This window comes from Piliocolobus tephrosceles, chromosome 10 (genome assembly GCF_002776525.5).
Source record: "Piliocolobus tephrosceles isolate RC106 chromosome 10, ASM277652v3, whole genome shotgun sequence".
Lineage (NCBI taxonomy): Eukaryota > Metazoa > Chordata > Mammalia > Primates > Cercopithecidae > Piliocolobus > Piliocolobus tephrosceles.
In genome coordinates this window covers 125,788,348-125,798,264 of record NC_045443.1, presented here as the reverse complement: position 1 = coordinate 125,798,264, position 9,917 = coordinate 125,788,348, and the positions used below count along the sequence as shown (strand labels likewise).

Here is a 9,917-nt window from a genome sequence, read left to right as displayed (position 1 = left end):
TATCTATGTCTATGTCTATGTCTATATCTATGTCTATGTCTATATCTGTGTCTATATCTATATCTATATCTATGTCTATGTCTATGTCTATATCTATATCTATGTCTATATCTATGTCTATGTCTATATCTATATCTGATTTTGATTGTTTATATCATTTTACAGAATTGGAACCAAGGCTTTGATTTCTAAGTAATGGAGACTCTTTTTTTTTTTTTTTTTTGAGATGGAGTCTTGCTCTGTCGCCCAGGCTGGAGTGCAGTGGGGTGATCTCGGCTCACTGCAAGCTCCACCTCCTGGGTTCAAGCAATTCTCCTGCCTCAGCCTCCTGAATAGCTGGGACTACAGGCGCCTGCCACCACGCCAGGCTAATTTTTTGTGTTTTTTAGTAGAGACGGGGTTTCACCATGTTAGCCAGGATGGTCTCGATCTCCTGGCCTCGTGATCCGCCCGCCTCGGCCTCGCAAAGTGCTGTGATTACAGGCTTGAGCCACTGTGTCCGGCCATAATGGAGACTCTTTCAGTTCAGTTGCTGACTTGGATTCTTTTGGCCAGCACACCAATTGTTTCTTAACGTTTCCTCCTATCAGTTCCAAAAAGTGATCAGTGGGATGATTAAGGGATGCCAGGACCACCAGAAACATTTCAATCATTATCCCTTGCTGATGCTGCAAACAGACACAGTGGTGGGGAGGCATTTGGCAGTGTTATGTCTTAAGTGATCATCTCCATTGGGTTTTGGCCAGGGGATCCCAGCACTGGGTTGAAACAGAGTAGGCACTTACACAGCACACTGCTAATCAAAAATTGACCTGGCATCTACACTGTCAGAGAACTTTTATCAAACATTTGGAAAGTATTTTTTCAGCTGTTTGCTAATGGGAAAGCCTTCTTTTGCTTGACTTTTCAGGGATTCTCTGGAACCAGTTCAACTGATTATTTTTTTCTTTTACCTAAAATGGCAAGACTTTAAATAGACATTTCCTTTAATAATGTATTACCTATTAAAAAAATGATGCCATATGGCCGGGCATGGCGGCTCATGCCTGTAATCCCAGCACTTTGGGAGGCCAAGGCAGGTGGACCACTTGAGCTCAGGAATTCAGGGCCAGCCTGGCCAACATGGTTAAACTCTGTCTCTACAATAAGTACAGAAAATTAGCCAGGCATGGTGGCACGCACATGTAGTACTGGCTACTTGAGAGGCCAAGGCAGGAAATCCGCTTAAGTCTGGGAGGGGGAGGTTGCAGGGAGCTAAGATTGTGCCATTGTACTCCAACCTGGCTGTTGGGAGTAAAATCCTGTCTCAAAAAATAAAAAAGAAAAAAAAAAAAGAAAAATGATATCTTATGGATGTGTAGATTTAAGATTTAAACTGATATGTACACACTTTTTTTAACCTAAAATATCAAACAACATGCAAGTTAATAGAAAAAAAATGCAGGTTTGGATGATCATGCTATTAGAAAGGAATGTTTAGTATCTTCTACGCAACTGTAGAGATACAAACCGTAGTTCTTATCTCTGCACAGAGAACTAAGGACACCCCCCTGCCCCCACCTCCATCTCTCAAAGGAGCACAAACTCTGCAAGGTGTCCAGACTCCTGTGCTATGATGTTGCTCTGGGCTTGCTTCATTTCTTTCCATTTCTGGTTTACACAGAGGGGAGCGACTCAATTTATCATCTCTTGGGCCAAAGCATCCATTTGCGGCTGTCTATTTATAGACATGCCTAGTAGTATCCTAGGCCTGGCTGATTCTGGAGGAAACTGAATGATAACAGCCAAAGAGTCCCCAAAGAACTGCTCAGTCCCTCTGTGCACACCCAGCAGAAGCATGTCCCCTTTTCCATCTATACAAAAACAGGCCCTGCGAGACTCTTTCCCATTAGGTTGGGTTTTGTGGACGATAATATAGCCAACAGCATAAGCTATATTATCAGAAGAACTTTGGGTTTTAGAGGAGATGTCTTAATATTTTTTAACCTTGAGAACACCCCTCCTGGAAAAATGAACATTCAAAGCTAATTCCCCAGAGAGTTTCTGGCTTTCCAAGAACTTTGGGAAAAACAGGAAACGTTATCCCTGTTGATTCACCAGGCGGAGCCGTCTTCTGCAGTTGACGGTCCTAACCGGCCAGCCCTCTCCTGAACAGCAATGGCTTCAGGCTGTTTTCATGTATATGACTAAAGTTATACTCTGGGCAATAACTTTTAGTTATTGTTTTATTGCCTATTTTCCTTCTCCTCGTCGGAGCAGAAACACAGCTGTCTGTTCATTGCTTCGAGAGAGTATGGAACAGGGAGGAAAGCAGAGGTGCCTTCAACTCTTAATAACATGGTTAAAGAGTCTAGGGCAAGCTTAGCAAACCCATGGCTCAACACAAATCCATAAACTTTCTGAAAACATTATGACTTTTTTTTTTTTTAGCTCACTGGCTATGGTCGGTGTTAGTGTATGTTATGTGTGGCCCCCAAAAATTCTCGTTCCATAATGGCTCAGAGAAGCTAAAAGATTGGACACCCCCGGTCTAGGGCTTAGGAGACCCTAAATGAGTAGCCAACAGTTGCAAAGTGCTAGGCACAGCTCTAAGCCCTTTATGTTTATTAACTAGTCAAATTTTCACAACATTAAAAGAAGAACTCTTACTATGTGGAAGTAGACAAACACCAAAGACACAGGTCCTTTATCCAGATCTTACTAAAACAAGGGAGTCAGCCACCATGGTTCATGTCGGACTGAGATGCAAAGGCAGGCAGACGAGAGGGAAAGATTCACAGAGCAAAAAAGAAGACTCCCGGTGTGCCCAGATTGGAGGCTACCAGCCTGCAAAGCTAGGTGTGGGATATAATTAGAAGCAACACATATTCCAGGATTATTCTGGGGACCATATTTGGCTGCCTCTGGTTGATCTTGAGTAGAAAGTGAGGGCAAACATGACCAAGTCCTGACTATCCTGCACTGATTGCTGAGACTGTAGCTTGCTTTCCTGGGCTGGTCTTTGCAGAGGAAGTGGGTCACCATTCTAATGTCATATGTGGTCCTGCCACTGTCCATTTTTATATTCAGTCTTCCACCCTGTCATCCTCATACTGCAGATGAAATTGACACGGAGAGGGAGAAAGGAACTTGCTCAAGTTTGCACAGCTAGTAGCTGCCCAGCTCGGATCTGAGCACAGGCAACCCTGTATCAAAGCTGGAGTTCTGAGGGACAGCACTGCCCCATCTCCAGATAACCCGGTGGCTGCTGACGGATACCCCCATTCACCTGATCGGATACTGGAATCATAATCTGTTGTTTGCTGTTTAATGATCATGATGTGCATAAATAAGGGTGCTGATAAAGGTTGCGTGGCTTGTAATAAACAAGGAGCTGATTCCAGGGTGCTTAGGATTATTCGTTGTGAAGAGGATGATGTGTGTGCATTAACTTTGCTTGTCGCTGGCTCAATCTGGTCTAATGGCAAAGCAATTTCGCCATAGACATGGAGGCATCCCGGCCAAGCCTGAACCTCTTTACTCTAAGTGCATTAGAGCCCTGTCTGTGCCTTTGTTAAATAAACAACCTCCATCCTCACTAAGCCACGATTTACATACCTAAAAATTCAATAGTGCACATACATAAGCATTAGAAATCCCACAAAAGTACCCTTCGGGCTTCTGTCAAGCTCAGCCACGTTTTTATAATGGTGCCTTCAGTAAAGGATTGTGCGTCTTATTTTTGCAGCATGTTTTTAAGTTTGTTGACATCAAAGTGGTTTTAAAGGCAATTCTTAATATTCTTTTCCTCTCCTTTTAAATGTATTTTTTCAACCACATCTTCCCACTGAATCGGTAAACATCGAAGCCTTCTGACGAGGCCACTTAATTATCAGCCGCATTGGCTGGAAACGCTCCTTTATCAGCACAGAGCCCGATTCTTTTGTTCGGGCAGTGAGGGTCCCCGAAAAGGCTGCTGCTCCTGCGTTAATTACTGTTCGGAACCAACTCTTAGACCATGCAATTATTTCAGTGCTTCTGAAGACTTGCCTGTTATTGTGGCTGGATTATCTTGGCATTAAATTGCTGTCCCATCAGCCCACCAATCCTCCGAAGAGATTGTGCTTGAGACTCAAGAAGCGATAAGCAAATAAGTGACTTTCCGTGAGTGTACACGAGCCGACTGCATCCAGGCTCCCAAGGAACAATAAGTTCGGAGTGCTCTGTGTGTTCATCCCTTCAACGGCAATGGGGTAACTTGGTACCTGCAACCACCAGGACAAGGGCAACGCATGGGAGGCCTGCCCCAGAGGAGGCTTTAGAAGTTAAGCTCTTGAGGTCATTCAGAGCTGATGGTTTTTCTGATTTGGGAATTGGAGAGCTAAGAGAGATGGGGGGGGGAGGGGAGAGAGAGAGAGGGAGAGAGATTGAGAGAGTGAAAACTGAATGTGTTCCCTGATTCAGTGCTGGGGAAGGGAATTCATAGGAAGTAAAATCTGAAGGATCAAGACAGAAGCACGCTGGGCTTCTCTCTTGATGGCTGACGCCTGTAATCCCAGCGCTTTGGGAGGCCAAGGTGGGAGGATTTCTTGAGAGCAGAGGTTCAAAACCAGCCTGGGCAACATGGTGAGATCCTGTCTCTACAAAAAATAAAAAGATTAGCTGGGCATGGTGGTGTGTGACTACGGTCAGGATGCTGAAGTAGGAGGATTGCTTGAGCTGAGATCATGCCACTGCACTCCAGCCTGGATGACAGAGTGAGACCCTGTCTCAAGAGAAAGAGAGAGAGAGAGAGAGAAACAACAGGAACTTTGTGAAACTACAAAGGATAGGTTATTTTTTTTCCCTTTCTTTTTTTCAGTATTTCCTAATGGTTTGGCAGTAACGTGAACTATTTGTCTGGTTAAAAAAAAAAAAAAAAAAAGATTAAAATGAAATCTCTCTTGTGTCACCTTACATCCCTATCATCCTTACCAACCACTCTTCCCTTTTCCACTGTCTCGGGGCCCTGACAGTGGGGAGAGGCCCTTCATCTTCACGGCTGGTGCCTCATGGTCACAAGGGGGCTGAAGAGTCCCCTTGCCGTAACTGAGCCACACAGAGAAAAGAAATGGGGGACAACCCACAGGTTTCCCTGTTCCCTGGAGTTCTCTCCCAGAAGCTTCCTGGCAACTGTCCAGTTTATACCCTTAGGTCCCTTGACTGCCCCAGCAGCACAGGAAGCCAGGGTGGTGAGGACCCAACAAAGGGGACCGGTCTGAAAGGTGGATGCTCACAGTGTCCACATGTGGCGCTTGAGCATGGAGTCTGGAGATAAGGGTTGACTGCAGTTGACACAACAAGTGTTGGCCACCACCTTCACTGTTCCCTCATTTAGAGCCCCCCAAACCCAGGTTCCCCACCCCAGTGTGGACTCAGCCCTCCCTCCTGTGCCCACATTCACATGGAACCTTCAGGCCTCAGCTTCTGGTGCCCAAGGCAAAGGCCTGAGGAGCACAGCCATTCCACGTGACTCTGATATTTATATTATGCTGCTTGTGTAGCTTTGTGGTATTTTTTTTCTTTTGGACAGGGTCTTGCTCTATTGCCCAGGCTGAAGTGCAGTGGTGCAATCATGGCTCACTGGAGACTTGAACTCCTGTCTCAAATGATCCTCACACCTCAGCCTCCTGAGTAGCTGGGACTTCAGGTGTGCACCACCACACTCAGCTAATTTTTGTCTTTTGTTGTAGAGAGTGGATTTCACCCTGTTGTCCAGGCTGGTCTTGAACTTCTGGCCTCATTTATCTGCCTGCCTTGACCTCCCAGAATGCTGGGATGACAGGCATGAGCCACTGTGCCTGGCCAATTGTATGGTTTTTGATGCGCCCACAGAAGACTCTTCAGAAGGCCTTTGGATTTTAGATGAGATTCCTTACATTCTGTTTTGTTAATGTAAACCCCTCCCAGATTAATGAACATTCAAAACTACTTCCCCAGGGAGTTTATGGCTTTCCAAGACCTTTGGGAAAAACAGGAAGAGTTGCCACTGTTTTGATTGACCAAGAAGCACTGTCTTCTGCAGTTGACTGTCCCAACAGGCCATCCTCATCCCTCTGGGCCCAGGCTTATGCTCAGATGCCTGGCATCCCACCATTGGCAGCTGCCTGCCCTCAACACTGCGCTGGCTGGATTTCCGCTTTAGAAGCAAACGCAGCATCTGCAGGAATGGGAAGGAAAGTAACACAAATGACTCTGACCTATCTCATGGTGACCTCAGGGATGCTTCATTCCTGGTGGGGTCAATGGACAGAGAATCTTGGATGCAGAGGAAGGATCACTAGAGTCACCACTGATGTTGGGCTTGGATTCTATAAACAGCACAGAGGGAGAAACTGAGATGGTCAAAATAACTGAATAAAACTGAATAAACCCAACAGAAGAGTCATCCTTCTCAGGTGGATGCACAGCTGCTAATGTTTGTTGTAGGCACAGGTTGAGGGCACATGCTGTATGAAAAATACAAATCTTTAAATATTAGAATAACACAATACAGAGAGAGATGCTATCAGCAGGAGAGGCCCCAGAAACTGCAGCCAAATGTAGATGTCTTATCCCACTCCCCGGGGCAGAAGACTGAGCATTAATGAAATTATGTATTTCTTGTTCTACGTTCTCTCTCCAGTTGAGCCATAAGTACTTAAGTTATATTTGGTTGAGAGTAACATTGTTCCATTGGATGCTGTATTAGTCTGTTCTCCTGCTACTATAAAGATACCATCCAATATTGGCTAATTTATAAACAAAGGAGGTGTAATTGACTTGTAGTTTTTCATGGCTGAGGAGGCCACAGGAAACTAAAAATCATGGAAGAAGGGGAAGCAGGCACATCTTACATGGCAGCAGGCAAGAGAGAGAGAAAGAGAGAGAGAGAAAGAGTAAACACATGAAGGAGGAACTGTCAAACACTTGTAACACCATCAGATCTTGTGAGAATTCACTCAGTCTCACAAGAACAGCATGGGGGAAACCGCCCCTGTGATCATATAATCTCCCACCAGGTCTCTCCCACAACTTCTGGGGATTACAATTCAAGATGAGATTTGGGTGGGGACACAAAGCCTAACCACATCAGATGGATTGGGGAAGAATTGTAATGAAAACCAACCAAACAACCAACAAACTGAGCAGGAGCTGTGAGTGGGAGGCGCCGGACCCTCACTCCAATCTACTAAAATCATAGAAGAGCAGAACCAAAGAAGGTGTCAGGGTCCTTTTGCTCAGTCCCGCCACCCCCACCTTGACCTGAGATTCTATCCCCAACAGCCCTTTCCAGAGCATGAAGATTTTGCAAAGTTGAGAGAATTATACAAAATCACTTGATGATAAATACTGGAGGTGGCTGAAATAACTCTTGTGTATTCTTTGTTTTTAAGGAGCTGCTTTAGGATGAAAGATGAGGCTTGCTTTTTCTTTCTCCTAGAAGTCAGCATTTTACATGATTCTGGGAGGGAAGAAAGGAGACAGGAACCAAGGAGCCTGAGTGGGGATGTGCCTACCGCTGGTAAGGCCCTGCCTCCACTCTGAGCTGTTGCCAGGCCATGAGCGAGCCTGGTGTGCTTATGCAACACGTTGAAAGGTGTTTGGTTTCTCATCTGCACCCGTTCATCCCATCTCACCTGGACCCTTTCTCATCCCAGGAGCTGGCCATATGCTGTGTTATGACTCAGGGCAAGGAAGGTTGCAGCAGAGAGAAAGGAGTTTCTTTGATTTTTAAAATTTGGGGAAGGAATAGTGAATCGTCAGAGCACTAGAAAAATGTTTATTAGGAGCCACAATTCCTGCCTCAAAAAAATAGAAAAGAATTTGTTCTGTTGGAGTAACAGTAAAATAGGACGGTGAGAAGAATTGGGAGAATATGATGAGCGGGATTGAGGGGCACTGGTTCTAAAGGACCCCAGGAAAAGGGTGCAAATGCCTCCCCTTCCCTTGTTTATTCCTAGGGCAGCGAGTATCCTGTAAGGAAGGCTTTTCAGAGGGAGTGTTGGAAGGAGCCCTAAGGGAATCTTCCTCACCCAGGAAGTCTTCCTCACTGGGTGAGCCCCAACCTGCTGGACCTGAACAGAATTCGCCCAACAGGGGATCCTGATTGACTGAGGTCTGCTAATTCCAATTCATCTATGCCAAATGCTCCCAGAATGTCTTCATCATCACTGAATCCCTTTCCACTGACACAATGCCTGGAAGAACATAAACACTGGGAGGATAAATATCAATGAAATACTAATAAAATAAACTTTCTTTGGTCTCCAGAGGGAAAGAGAACGCCTACCCATTTCCCCCCAACCCCGCCACCCCTTACAGGATTTCTTTTAGAAAACCAGTATTTGTAAATTATTTTCCTACCTATTGGAGATGTGTGCCAACCTTTTTAAAGGCCAAGTGAGCCTCTTTGTTTAAATACTCTAGGAATGAGTCTTGGAGGGGTTGTGGTCATCTTTTTGGGATCTGAACATTCATTCACAGCTGTCACCTTGTGTCCTTGTATCTGAGGGTATTGACCTAGGTGCATGGCTGCCAGAAGTAACTTCCTGCTTGTCACAAAAATGCAATCTCCTGCCTGCCCCCGATTCTCCCCAGTCCCGGCTTTGGATAAAGACAATTAATATGAATGTGATGAATTGCATCTTTCTGACTACATAAAAAAGGGAGATTTATTTCCATTTTTGACTCTAAAACTTTGAGTTTGTTTGTTAACACAGCAAAACAATTCTTTCTGATCAAATCCTCTACACACAGGTGCATGCAGGTATCTTACACAAATGGAATCATGAACACTTAATCCTTTTAATCAGCTTTGTTTCCCAATGAAGTATCTCCTAGACACATTTTCTATTTACTTCTTGATTCATTCACATATTTATTTACAAAATATTATTGAACAAGATTATTATAGATGATGGTAAAATAACAGTAAATAAAGAAACCGATGAAAATTCCAGTTGATCCAGACAGTCGTTTAAAAATGTATTCACCCAGACTCTTCTCATCTTGTTTGCAGATTGTCGTTGGAAATGCATTTTGCCCAACCTTTTTATTCTTAAGGGAAAAAGTATAGAAAGAAAGCTGCTCATTATTTGGATTCTTTCAGATACAAGTTTTACTTTGACATAGATTCATGTTCAGTTAATTCAAGAAATAAATTCATAAATAAAATACAGGATTAGACCAGTCTTCCTTGTCTTGCTTTGAAGGAAATGTTCCCATAAAGGTATGTACCTGATCTGTGATTAAAGAAATTGGTATTCCAATTTAGTTACCTGTTATTTTTTAAATGTAGTTGCTTTAGGGTTAATACAGAAGGTTAGGCTGGGCACAGTGGCTCACGCCTGTGATCCCAGCACTTTGGGAGGCTGAGGCGGGCAGATCATGAGATCAGGAGATTGAGATCATCCTGGCTAACACGGTGAAACCCTGTCTCTACTAAAAATACAAAAAGTTAGCCGGGCGTGCTGGCAGGTGCCTGTAGTCCCAGCTACTCAGGAGGCTGAGGCAGGAGAATGGTGTAAACCCGGGAGGTGGAGCTTGCAGTGAGCTGAGATCACACCACTGCACTCCAGCCTGGGCGACAGAGCGAGACTCCATCTTGAAAAAAATATATACATATATGGTTAAAAAAATACCATTTTCTCAGTACCTTAAGGTTTTTGAAAGCCCAGGTAAAAGGGCACTGAATGCTTTAACTTAGCGTTGCAAATAGATAATGAAAACAGAAGGGTGAGGTCTGATTATTTAATAGAACTGGTAAATTCTCGGCCGGGCGCGGTGGCTCAAGCCTGTAATCCCAGCACTTTGGGAGGCCGAGACGGGCGGATCACGAGGTCAGGAGATCGAGACCATCCTGGCTAACACGGTGAAACCCCGTCTCTACTAAAAATACAAAAATCTAGCCGGGCGAG

The 9,917-nt window shown here is 44.5% G+C and overlaps 1 long non-coding RNA gene across 1 annotated transcript in view; it reads left to right on the top strand.

The window, feature by feature from the left end:
• Nucleotides 1–8,278, top strand: part of LOC113225327 — a 26,086-nt gene extending 17,808 nt beyond the window's left edge. The window contains exons 2-3 of the long non-coding RNA XR_003309991.1: nt 7,395–7,522; nt 7,962–8,278. This is a non-coding gene — a long non-coding RNA (uncharacterized LOC113225327). The remainder of the gene's footprint in view (nt 1–7,394; nt 7,523–7,961) is intronic.
• The last annotated feature ends 1,639 nt before the right edge of the window (nt 8,279–9,917 follow it).